Genomic DNA, 14139 nt, shown 5'->3' with positions numbered 1-14139 from the left:
CAGGGTCCGTGAGTTCAAGCCCCGCGTGGGGCTCTCGGCTGATGGCTTGGAGCCTGGAGCCTGCTTCCGATTCTGTGTCTCCCTCTCTCTTTGCCCCTCTCCCGTTCATGCTCTGTCTCTGTCTCAAAAATAAATAAACAAAAAAATAAATAAACAAAAAAAAATAAAAACATTAAAAAATTTTTAAAGAACATTTAAACATAATAATAAAACAATACATTTTAGCTGTATCTCAAAATAGAAATACTCAAACTTGAACTTTTTGCTGATTTATTTACTTGTTTTCCCCCCAAAATGGGAAGTCCTGTTGAAATTGCAAGTAATTGCCACTAACAAAAAAGGATTGCATAATATACAATATAATTTTATACTTATGAACCATTAATATGCCTTAAAGAGAAGTTAATACCCATAATTTGGAAACTACATGCAAATGAATTATTAATGTAGATGGTTAATTATGAAAATTTTGCCCAGAATTTCTTTTGTCACAAATCACAGGATGTCAAAGCTATTAAGTAAAATATTTCATATTTGACACTTTGATTAACACCATTATATATGATTCAATATTGAATGATAGAGGTTATTGAGGCCTCACAAAAATGCTTTTGCTTAATTATATTAATGCATAAACTATGCCAGTGAAAAGCTCAAAACCAAAGCAAACAGTTCTATGATGCAGCCTCAACATACTGGAAGTCATTAACTTTTCTCTAGTCAGAGCAGATGCCAGCTTAATCTTTCCTAACTTTGCATTTATGGCTCCATTTCCCTCTTTTGGATCCTTACTGCCTGACCAAGAACACCACAGTAGCCTCCAACCTCTTTGTATTTTTCCCTTTTTCATTAAAAACCAGAGAATCCCTTCCCTCCTCTGTGGCTTGCTATTGTTTTAAGCTACATAGATGCTTGATGAGGATTTGTTGAATACAAAAAGGAATGAAGGCACAATTACTTCTACTTGTCAACATTTCCCCCACACCTGACCTATCTCATATCACATTTTTAGCAGTAACTGGTCTTCAATCAAAATGATAGGCGAAAACGCAAACCCATAAAAGTGGAAGAGCTGTTGTTAAAATCTGTAAGGAATCTAAGGCCAGCAGTTATTTCTCCCTTGCTCCCCATAGTTGTCCGTGTGCTACCTGTAGAGCTCTGTTGAACATGGTTTGAAAAACACTCAGCTATTAAATCTCAAATATAATGCACAATTAGAAGTAAATTTTAAATACTCTCAAGCCACACAAGGGCAATTAAGAGCGACCTTCTTGAGAAATCAGCCTCATGTTCGTTGACAATTATACATTGAAAGCTAAAAGAGGCAGACCAGTGGTGCCTGGGTGGCTCAGTAGGTTAAGCTGCCGACTTTGGCTCAGGTCCTGATCTCGTGGTGTGTGATTTCAAGCCCTGAGTCAGGCTCTGTACTGACAGCTCAGAGCCTGGGGCCTGCTTCAGATTCTGTGTCTCCCTCTCTCTTTGTCCCTCCCCCTCTCACATTCTGTCTCTCTCCCTCTCAAAAACAAACAAACAAACAAACAAACAAGATGAAGCTAAAAGAGGCAGACCAATGGGGAAAGACTTTGAAGATATCCTCCTAAATGACTATCTCAAAAATGCCTGTTTAACCTCCTTTCATATATGGTTGTCTTCTTGCTGAATGATAGAAAATGCTTTGGATGACCCTCCCAATTATCCTATCTAGTTATATGTTCCCTAAACCATGCAGTGGCACGGTCTATTATACCAGAAGAATAGAGCATAGGATTTGACTTTGTCAAATTCATCCAGATAAGATCTGTTATTTTCTACCCTCTGGTCTCAAGAAGGCCATAGCCTTTTCTATGACTCTGTAGCCAATGAGTTCTAACTTAATGGCGTGTCTTGCCCCTGCCCTTACCAACACTGCCCCCATTCTAAACAAAGATACAAAAAGTACGAAAGTGACTTTTTCTTTCATGGAGAAAATGTTGACAATCATGCGGATAGTTAAGTCAGGGTTATAAGTGAATTAAGAATGTAGTTAATTTTGTGCATTAATTTGCATACTTGAGAAGACAGATTTCGTTGATACCTCTTTCTGACCTAACCAGACACCTCTCAGTTGAATGGCATTTTTCATTAATTACAGTTTACAACAGGTTTTAGATTCCCAAACAGTTCTGTGTACAGTATAGCCTGACAAAAAAAAAAAAAAAAAAAAAAAAAAAAAGAAAAAAAAAGAAAAAGAAAAAGAAATAACAACTCTGTGTAGTTATAACTTGGGCTGTTCTTGCACATTCCCACTTATCACAGGAGCAATATCTCAGACTTCTTTCATCCTTTACGAACGTCAAACATGTAATCAACTCAGCACTGAGATATTGATTTAGGGGCAGAGCAACTTCATTTCAGGTGAAATCAAAAGATTGAACACAGAGATATTCTTTCTTGTCTTACGGGGTATTGTTACACTGAGGAAGAATACAGAATAAAGCTATTACCAAGAAAGGTAGCTAAAACAATACCATCCTATTTGTTTCTATAAGTAAAATTCATTCAATATCAACAAGCATTTTCTACTCCAGAAAATTCCAAAGGCTGCATTTTAGAATTTGGACCCCTTGTCAGTGTTTTGTTTTGGAATCATACTATTTGAAAGGATGGGCATCATTTTTTTTTTCCAGAGGAATAATAACGCATATCTGATAAAATGAATCAACTTTCCCACTTCTGCTTTACTTGAAGTTTATGCAGTATATCTCTCTCAAATGTACAGTAAGGATAGAGTTCAATGACTTTGGTTCTGGCTCCAGAATAGAAAATATATGTGTGTAACAATTAGCCCCAGAATCTAAACTACTCATATTCTGTCTTAATCAAATAAGAAAATATTAAAACTCTTGGCTTCACCAACTTATATAAGTCTATTTCAGTGCATTTCATCTATTGTCTTTTTGTGACAGTCCAATAACATGAAAATATTGCCAATATTGCCAAATGGCATTAAGTGTTCTGTTACAACAGGAGATTTCAGGGCTGTAACATTATCATTTATGTAGTAGAAAATATGTTTACCCGTTGACCTCAGCATATTCATTATTGCGAAAGGCATACTGATGAACAATATTATTCAGAATAATATTGACATAAAAATTGAAAAAAGGACCTGATATTCATAGTAAATAGTGCACAAAGAATTAAAAGGCTCATGAACCATAGGTTACCACGGAATGCATTCAGAGTAATTATTGCTTAGTTCTGTAATGTGAAAAGAGAGAGCAAAAATATGAAGGAAATAAGTGACAGAAAAGTTTAACTTGTACTTGTGAATCAATGATTTAGATAAATAACACAAATTCCCCAGACTTACCTAAATGTATAGAATATGCAATTCATTTAAAACATATTGGTGAATTACTTTCATGTGCTTAACAAATGTCTTGGTATAAATAAGGCTCTAAAGAAATGTTAGTCATGGTCATTTACCAGATGGATTGCTGAGGATAAAGTAAACACATCATGAAATAATTGGTAAATTTGTGTGAATGTATACATACTCACATATTTTATTTATATACAGCATTTATTATGAGCATAATATCCTGCTAAACCAAAATATTAGGAATTGGGACAGCACACTAAAGAGATGAATTGTTAAAGTGATCATTTTATTTCTGTTCCATAGTACTTGGTTTTCACTTTCAGAAAGACATTTTTTGGAAACTATATTTTTTTTACAAATGCATTTTGTGTAATCTTCTTAATGCTTCACTTTCATATGTGTATCAAGATAAAAAAAAAGTTATATAATATTACTTGAAAATATTATAAGAGGGGCACTTGGGTGGCCAGTCAGTTAAGCATCTGACTCTTGGTTTCAGCTCGGGTCATGATCTCATGGTTCGTGAGATCAAGCCCTGTTTTGGGCTCTGTGCTGACAGTGCAGGTCTTACCAGGGATTCTCTCACTCCCTCTCTTTCTGCTCTTCCCCCTCTCATCCTCACTCTCTTTCTCAAAATAAATAAAAGAGAAAATATTGTAAAACAGGAAAAAAGGAAATATGAAAGCAGAACAGAATGTAGTCAATAGCAATTTCAAATACTTTCAGTGTTGACATGAGAAGCTAAAACAGAATTTGAGATTGGCTCAAAACTAACTGTAGAATATTTACTTGCTAAGTCTATTATTCAGTTTTTTTCTTGGCAAACAGGAAGAACATTTTTTAGCAAAACATAAGTTTCATCACATGTATCCCTCTACCTCAAAAGAGCATCAATGACTACCAAAATTACTATAATAAATTCCATCTTGCCTTTCTACAATCCATTTTTACCCAAATAGAGTGATCTTTTAAAAATGTCACTCAGATCCCTCCTTACCACTGCTCAATACTCTAATTAATATTCTCATTTTTCTTATATTAAAAGTCAAACTCCTTAATGAGTCTACAGACCCCATTTTAAGATCCTATCTTCCGCTACATTATCTGTGTCATGCAACTCCTTGCCTATGATGGGCCAGCCACACTGATTTTCTTTCCATTCCTGAAATATTTTAAGATTGTCTTATTTCAGAACCTTCCTATTTGTTATTTCCTTTGCTTGGAATGCTCTTCCTCACAATCTCAACCTTTAGGTCTCACCTCAAAAGTTATGAACTCAGGCCTTCTCTGACCATGTCTAATATGTCTAATATATATATCCATACACATATATATCCATCCATATATATATATATATATATATATCCATACATAAATGGAGCTAATATTACAGAATCAAATCTGCAAATTTATACTTCCTTTCTGTGATGTTGTAGTCAATTTCTAGTTTAAGGAAATCACAGATGGTGGAGACATTCATTAGTTTTCAAACACTGAGCAAAGTTTGTCTAACTTGCCTGTGTTGTACTCCATCATATTTCGTCCATCAATCTCTTGCCTTTCTTATATTGGTGGGAAGATTAATAGGCACACCAAATACTTTCTGAAGTGATTTGCTATACAATGATTTGAACAAAATGTCTCTCACTGATACAGATACTCGTTTTTTTTTAACAAAAAAAAAAGTTTAATGTTTATTTTTGAGAGAGAGAAAGATAGCATGAGTGGGGGAGGGGCAGAGAGAAAGGGCGGCACAGAATCCCAAGCAAGCTCCAGGCCCCGAGCTGTCAGCGCTGAGCCTGACCTGGGGCTCCAACCCATGAACGCGAGATCATGACCTGAGCCGAAGTTGGACGCTCAACTGATTGAGCCACCTAGGCCACCCCCAGATACTCACTTTTAAGGACTTGTATTGGGGCGCCTGGGTGGCTCAGTCGGTTAAGCGTCCGACTTCAGCCAGGTCACGATCTCGCGGTCCGTGAGTTCGAGCCCCGCGTCAGGCTCTGGGCTGATGGCTCAGAGCCTGGAGCCTGTTTCCGATTCTGTGTCTCCCTCTCTCTCTGCCCCTGCCCCGTTCATGCTCTGTCTCTCTCTGTCCCAAAAATAAATAAACGTTGAAAAAAAAATTTAAAAAAAAAAAGGACTTGTATTTAGAGTGTAAAATTACCATCAAATAGATTTCAGAATAAATGTGATCTTATATCGGTGCTGAACATTTAATTACTGAGATGTTATAACATTAGAAGCACTATTCTTTTATCTGGATTGATTTTGTTGTATTTACCTTTGAATAAAACTTATATGTGTGTAACTTACAGATTTTAAGTGTACATTCCCATGAGTTTTAATAAATGTGTAACGCACACCACCACCACCACCAGAATCAGACAGAACAATTCCATCCCATGCCCCGTCCAGCCACTCCTGCTCCACATCATTCTTTTTTTTAAATTTAAAAAAATTTTTTTTACACATTTATTTATTTTTGAGATAGAGAGAGACAGAGCATGAACGGGGGAGGGTCAGAGAGAGGGAGACACAGAATGTGAAACAGGCTCCAGGCTCCAAGCTGTCAGCACAGAGCCCGATGCGGGGCTTGAACTCATGGACCGCGAGATCATGCCCTGAGCCGAAGTCGGCCGCTTAACCTACTGAGCCACCCAGGTGCCCCTCCACATCATTCTTATTTACACCACTGAAGTTTCTTGAAGATTCTTAAACATCATGTTTATTAAATTATTCCATTATCTACAATTTTGTGCCTTATTTCCTTTGCTCAGCGTAGTGGGTTTGATTTCCATTCATATGGTTCTGTGTATGTGTACTTTACTCTGTTTTTATTGAAAAGTGTTATCCTATGCTAAGAGGATATTATATGTGTTTATTTGTTCTCCTATTGATAAACATTTGCTTTGTTTCCAGCCTTTACCTAGTGTGAGGAAAGCCAGTACAAACTTTCTTTCACAACTCATTTTGTAGACATTTCTGTTGGGTAAAAACATAGATATTAATTCCTTACTAAGATAGATGTAGATAGATAGTAATATAGGCATAATAATTATAGATATGTAATAATTATACATATACCTATAGGTATAAATATAGTAAAAATGTAAGATTCTCAAACTGATTGTACTATATTACACTCTCAATAGCAGTGAGTAAGAGTTTCAGTTGGCCTTCATCCTCAACATTTGCTGTTATATTTTCTGATTGTAGGCATCACAGTGGTTCAAAAGGTTATTGCAACAGATCATAATTTGCATTTTCTTTTTTTAAAAATATTTCTATGTTTATTTATTTACTTTTTAAAGAGAGAAAGAGAGTGCCTACAAGTAGGGGAGGGGCAGAGAGAGAGAGAGAGAGAGAGAGACAGAATGTGAACAGGCTCCAGGCTTTGCGACACAGGACTTGAACTCACCAACCATGAAATCCCGACCTGAGCCGAAGTTGGAGCCTTAACTGACTGAGCCACCCAGGCTTCCCTATAATTTGCATTCTCTTCATGAACAATGATGTTGAACAACTTTATGAACTTAATGCCATATATAAATACACACACACACACACACACACACACACACATACACTCAAATTTTGGCTTCTTAATTTTTTTTCTGCTATTTATCATTTATATTGTTGATTTATAAAATTTCTTTGCATATTCTGAAAGTAAATACCTTGTCGGGGCGCCTGGGTGGCGCAGTCAGTTAAGCGTCCGACTTCAGCCAGGTCACGATCTCGCGGTCCGTGAGTTCGAGCCCCGCGTCAGGCTCTGGGCTGATGGCTCAGAGCCTGGAGCCTGCTTCCGATTCTGTGTCTCCCTCTCTCTCTGCCCCTCCCCCGTTCATGCTCTGTCTCTCTCTGTCCCAAAAATAAATAAACGTTGAAAAAAAAATTAAAAAAAAAAAAAAGTAAATACCTTGTCATATATTCTAGCAAGCTATGGCTTGCATTTTCATACCCTTAATGATGTTTTATGTTGACAAAAGTTATTCATTTTGATGAAATCATATCAGTATTTGTGCCATTTCTGAGCCAATGCTGCATACATAAAATTTTCTGCTACTTTTTTTTTCAAGTGTTATAGTTTTAGCTTTTACCTTACGTCTGAGCTACATCCCAAGTTAACTCTGGGTAAGGTGTGAGGTAGGTATCAAAGTTTATTTTTCACATACATTTATAAATTTATACCATAATGTTGGTGGAAAAGACTCCTCCTTATCCTGTTGAGTTGCTTTCATGCCCATGTCAAGAATTAATAAACTGGAATTTCACTTCTCACCAAGATCAAGTAACAAGGACTAGATTAACCTTTATATCTGAAACAATTAAAATAAAACAGGCAAAGTATATGAAATGATGACAATGACATTTGATATTAGGCATCATAATCATCTCTGTAAGAAGAGAAAAATGAAGTAACCCTAGGATTCGACCAACTTCGTATATGCAGAATCCAAGCAATACCACTAATCTCGTATTTTATGGGGAAAAGTGCATGTTTTCCTTGAACATTAGGAATAAGACACGCACTTTCACCTCTTCTATTCCACATGGTGTGGACAATTCTAGCAACATTTCTTCCTGGAAAAATATAAGGAAAAAGAAACTATGGACATATAGTCAGTAGAGAAAGAAATAAGATTTTCTTTTTTAATGACATAATTATCAATGTGGAAAATCCTGCTGAATTTACACAAAAAGCTGCTAGCACTAATAAGTGAACTTAATAGATTTGCATGATACGAGATCAATATACTAATCAAATATATTTGTATAGAGTAAAATCAGACATTTAAAAACAACACCATTTACCCTGCATCCAAAATAGAGTTAGGGATAAGTTAGACAAGCAATTACATTAACTGTTCACTAAAAATTGCAAACATGGTGGAGACAAATGAATGCAAATAGAGATGAGAATAATTTACAAAGACCTAAATAAATGGATAGACACATCATGTTCATGGGTCATAATAATCAATATGAAAAAGTCAATTTTCCCCAAATCAACCTATATAACCAATAAAATACCAATCAAAATTTCAGTAGGGTTTTCAAAGTAAATGATAGGTGGATTCTGTGATTTATATAAATAAGCAAGGATATAGGGCTATTAAAACATAAAAATTTTGAAAAAAAAAGAACAAAACAAAAGGGCTAACAAAACCCGATTTCAAGTTTTATCACAAAGCCACAGTAAGCAAAGCAGTGTGACTTTAGAGTTAAGCTAGACAAATAGAACAATGAAATTGAATACAGCTCGGTTTGATTTTTTATGAAATGTCAAGGCAATTCAGTGACAAAAGGATTATCTTTTCAACAAATGGTGCTGAGACTAGTGAATAGCAACACTCAAAATGAACAAATAAACAAAAATCCAAAAATTTTTGACCTTAAAAGACACACACACACACACACACACACATATATGTGTGTGTGTGCATATATATAATGAATGTCAAAATGAATCCTAGCTGGAAATTTAAAACCTAAAACTATAAAATTTCTAATAGAGACATAGGGTGAAATTGGTGTAACTTTGGGTTTTGCAAAAGTTTCTTATATAGAAAACAAAAAGTACTATTCATAAAAGAACAAAGTGATACATAGGACTTCATCAAAACTAAGTGTCTGCCCTTCAGAAAACATGAGTCACAGACTGGGAGAAAATATTTGCAAAGTTCATACCTGATAAAAGACTTCTATCCAAAATATAGACAGAACTTACAAAATTCACTGATAAGGAACTAACCCAATTCATAATAAAGAAACAAACAACCTAATTTAAAGTAGCAAAGATTTGGACACTTCACCAAAGAAGATATATGGATGAAAATAGGTACATTAAAAGGTATTTCATGACTCTGTTCACTAGGTTAATGCAGATTAGTTATGAGGATATATTGCCATATACCGGGGTGTCTAAATTTTAAAGGGCTGGCCATATCAAGAGTTGACCAGGATATGGATTGCGTGGAACTGTCATACACTGCCGTCGGGAATGTAAAATCCTACAACCATTTTGGAAAACAGTCTGGCAGTTTTTTAATAAGTTAAATATACATTTACCATATGTCCCAGTCATTCCACTCTTAGGCATTTGCTCCAGAGAAAGGAAATTGTGTATTTATTCAAAGTGTTGCACTTGAATGTTCATAGCAGCTTTATTTTTAGTAGCCCCCAAAGTGGAAACAACACGAACAATGATTGAAAGGTTAATGGGTAGGACTGCTGTGGAATATCCACACGATAGAAAACTACTCAGAAATAAAAAGCAATAAACTATTGATATATGCTACTGCACCAATGATTCTCAAAGAAAATTTGCTGACAAAAAGCAGACCAAAAAAAAAAAAAAGTGTATCTGCTACATGATTTCATTTAGATAAAATTCTAGAAAACATCACTGTGGGAATGAAAAGCAGATCTGTGGCTGCCTTTGGGTGAGGTGGGCAATGAGCTGTGGGAAGGACAAATAAACAAAGTAGTGTGAGCAAATTTTGGCATTTCGGGAGAGATTGCTATGTTCATTATCTTGTGATAGCAATTTTTTGATGGTGGTTTCGTGGGTATACACATATGTCAAAACTCATCCAAACGGGGACTGTAAGTATGTGCTGTTTATTTCATGTCATTATACCCATTAACACTGTTGAATCAAATTCTGGTTCTCTAAAACGACAATCACTGACTCTCACAACATACACAACTTTATGAGGCTCAGCTGATTTAAGCAGGGACCACCGGGTGGATCTGTTTCACATGCAGTGGCTAGAACTGACGTGTGTCTTCCTACAGAGCACTAACACTGGGGGGCTGTGCTTCGTGTGTCTCATGTCCACTTTTGACTAATAGATTAACTGGTACAGGTTATTCTCATGATGATGACAGAAGTGAAAACAGATAAAAAGAAACAAGGCATGATAAATCTCTTGATTTGGAAATGGTATGCAGTCACTCCTGCCTCTTCCTGTTTGTTAAAACGAGTCACATAACCAATTCCAAAGTCAAGCAAGATTAGGAAATACACCTCACTCATTATGAGGCCATAGTAAGGGCATGGTTGCAGGAATAGTTGAAGAATGGGGCCAGGAAGGCAATCTAACATGCACAAAAGATACAGTATTTTGTTCAGAAGCAGCCAATACATTTTGAAAAGTACCTCAAAGAAAGAGGAAATCAAATTGCTCTTTACCTTAGTAATTTTCCATTACATTGTAAAATCTCATCTCCTAAAACTTTGTGTATCAACCCTAACCATGAGGCTTCAATACTAAATCCATAAATGTGTCAAATTATGACACAAATAAGTCTTGAGCATATTATGTAAAAAGAAGAAAGTCCTTGATTCTATGAAAAACCAAAACAGAAAATATGCCCTCCCAACCAACTCTATTAGCTCTGGAATCATCTCAGATCAGTCTTCGGCTACTACTGTTGAAATGTAAAAAAGGGACCTTGAGATGTTTAAATTCCTTAACCATTATATCTTTCCCAGATTGAAATCCCCATGTAGTTTGTTATTATTTTTAAACTGTTTGGGATTAACACTTGTTCTAAATATTCTTCATGTTTTCACATTCTTCCCATTTCCTTAAAAAATAGCTAAGAGAATTTTAAGGCAATTCGTGTGTACATAGGACTTGGAAAATGTTAGGAGGTATTACTCATCCTCATGGATGGGTAATTCTGCTGAGTAACATAGCTGCCCACACAGTGTTCTAGTTAGTTAAGGGGAAGTTAGAACTTTGAATATCTCTTGGCCAGATATACTCTAAACTATAAACAGCTAATTCTAAGGGAAGCAAGGTACATTTGTTAGAATAAGTTAATAATAGCTGCATTATCTGCCTATAAATATTTCTCCAAGGTGAAACACATGAGGTTCCAGGAGAATTTCAGGTGAAATAAAATTCATATTTTAATCTGAATATAAAATATTCCCACAGTCTTCCTCAGAAGTACAGCTGTAACATTCAAACTGAAAGGAGAAGAATCTTTCAGGACATTTTCTTTCTCTGACATTTATAATAAGTATTTGCTCACAGCAAGAGAAGGGGAGTGCTGTAAAACAAAAGGTCTAGCTATATCATTTTTAAAAAGTATGTGATTTTCTCTATTAACTGTTTTTCAGAACTGGCTAACTCAAGATTAATTGTTGTATACAAAACCGAGTCTGTATATATGACTAGGGATCCGCCGTCAAAATAGTATTTGTTTTCCTGGCCATTAAAGCTGTAGGAAAGTGGAGGGGGGGAGGCAAAGGGAAAATATAAGAGTTGAGAAGACATTTATTACATGTTCCACAGGCACAACTCAGAAGAAGGTAAACGTGAAATAATAATAAGATTTAACCTTGGAGACTGAACTACAGCGGAGGAGACCAGACTCTGAGCATCCCGTGTTTACCCTTTTGATCTTATTATTATGTGACACAGAAGGAGAAGAAGGTTCTGCTGCTAGGGAAAAACAGATCATGGATGGGAAGGTAAATGTCAAGGAGAAAATAAGGTTAAAATATAAAATCATGACCAAAAGTAACAACATTGGTTTGCATGGAATGCCAACTGAAAAAAAAAAATCATAGCTAGGAAACCAAATACGAGTGCAGCAGGAGGAAAGAAAAGGAAAGGTTATTAAGGTCACTTCTCTAAGGCACACACAGAAGTGCTAACTTGCCAGCTCTCTGACTTTTCAGTCGAAGGAAAAAGTGTATCATATGTGTGGATTCATATTTTTCCTAAGAATTCAGTGGTTATTTAGGGTTTTTTTTCCGTCTTGTTTTTCTTTTTCTTTCTTTTGTTTTCATGTTATTGAATCCTCTGGACTTGTATATCGGCTTATTTTTCACAAGATCTATTCACGTGGATATCTCCATGCAAGAGATTTTTTTCACATTGATATTTCTGTACTATCAATTGTTAAAATGATGAGGCTTGAATGAGGAAGTTCAGAAACAACTGAACACAAGTACAAAAATACTCTCCTGGGGCGCCTGGGTGGCGCAGTCGGTTAAGCGTCCGACTTCAGCCAGGTCACGATCTCGCAGTCCGTGAGTTCGAGCCCCGCGTCAGGCTCCGGGCTGATGGCTTGGAGCCTGGAGCCTGTTTCCGATTCTATGTCTCCCTCTCTCTCTGCCCCTCCCCCGTTCATGCTCTGTCTCTCTCTGTCCCAAAAATAAATAAACGTTGAAAAAAAAAAATTAAAAAAAAAAAAAGAAAAGAAAAAAGACAAAAATACTCTCCTGATTCAGTACAATGTTGACGATACTGGGTAAACCGGTCTAAATCCCCAACACCCCAGAAAGGTCTGCACTAAAAGAAATGCTTGTTTGCAGGCCACATTGTTTCTCTGTCCATTTCTATGTTTAATTAATAACAATGACAAATCAGGATGATTCAGTTAGCAAACAGTACACAAATGGATTTTTTTTCAGTCTGGTTACATCATTGGCCTTGACATTAGCTGAATTGTCACTGCTAGTTTTGACTATTCAAAATGATCCTAATGGCATATGTAGCATTTTAAAATTAGTCAGACACCTATTTATGCTGGGAAATAAAGTTTCCTATGTATCCAGGGAGAGGAATTGGGATCATGAGCACCTAGACAGCCTCTGCCTTAGGGGGTCACTCTGAAGCAATTTATACAATGTAATATAAGACCATTTAGTGACACAAGAGAGATTTCATTATGTATTATAGGCTGTTACAAAAGGAGGTTAAAATTTAGATTCATATTGTTTTCCATCAAATCAATGTATGTTTGACATGCATGGAAAAGAAACAACTGAAATATACCCTAAGTGGCTTGGTATTTTATTTTCTCAATATTATTACTAACAGTGGTTTAGGTTTTCTTGTTATTTGTTTTCTGTAACGAAGACACATGACATTTGCCATATAAAAATGAAAGAAAAAGTAATAAAAGATATATACATAAATGCATGCCCATCACTGTATAGATAATAAACAGCAAACCATTTTTAGCTTTTTGGTTGCATGACGAACTCCCATGAGAAATGCTAACCTGCACATGCCAAGACTGACTTTAGGGTCAGAAGTCAAATCTCAGGTACCACTCTGGCAGTCCACGAGTTCTTTATCTGCCTCATGCATTTTCCTTGTGTCCCACACCATATCACACCCCCCACATCCTGCCAATGATAGAATTCCCACTGCGGCTGTCATTGCTACCATATTATTATTGTTGTTTTTATTCTAATTGCTTTTACTAGGTATCAGGAATCTTGTCTGTTTATAGATTGTCACTAGAAATACAGTAATAAAATATACCAAAGAAAAAGTAAGATTCCCAGAAGAGGGGGAAAAAAAAGTTTTGGAAGAAAACCTTAGTACATCCCTTTCACATGTTAATGAGAATGAAGAATAAAGCATTAATAGCATGAATATTAAAAATAATATTTTTTTTAGATTTATAGCAATAGGAAAAACATCCTTGTTTTAAGTGTATGAAAGAAAGGAATCATTAATATGTTCAAGTTTAATGATATATATGTATTTTCAGGCCATGTTATAACAAAGATAGAAATAATTTTTAAGTAACAAAACTTAGAAAATTGGAAAACACACTCTCCCACATGCACATACAAAAAAATCCCAATGGGTTCCAGAAAAAAAAATGCAAACATCCTTAACATATTTCTTAAATTCCCAAAATATACTTTATGGGAAACTTTGGAATGTGAACAAAATACTTAATTCACTTAAATACTTGTAAAATAAAAAAGAAAAAGAAAAAATTAACAA

This window comes from Prionailurus viverrinus, chromosome B2 (genome assembly GCF_022837055.1).
Source record: "Prionailurus viverrinus isolate Anna chromosome B2, UM_Priviv_1.0, whole genome shotgun sequence".
Taxonomy (NCBI): Eukaryota; Metazoa; Chordata; class Mammalia; order Carnivora; family Felidae; genus Prionailurus; species Prionailurus viverrinus.
Note: the sequence above shows the minus strand (reverse complement) of the source record.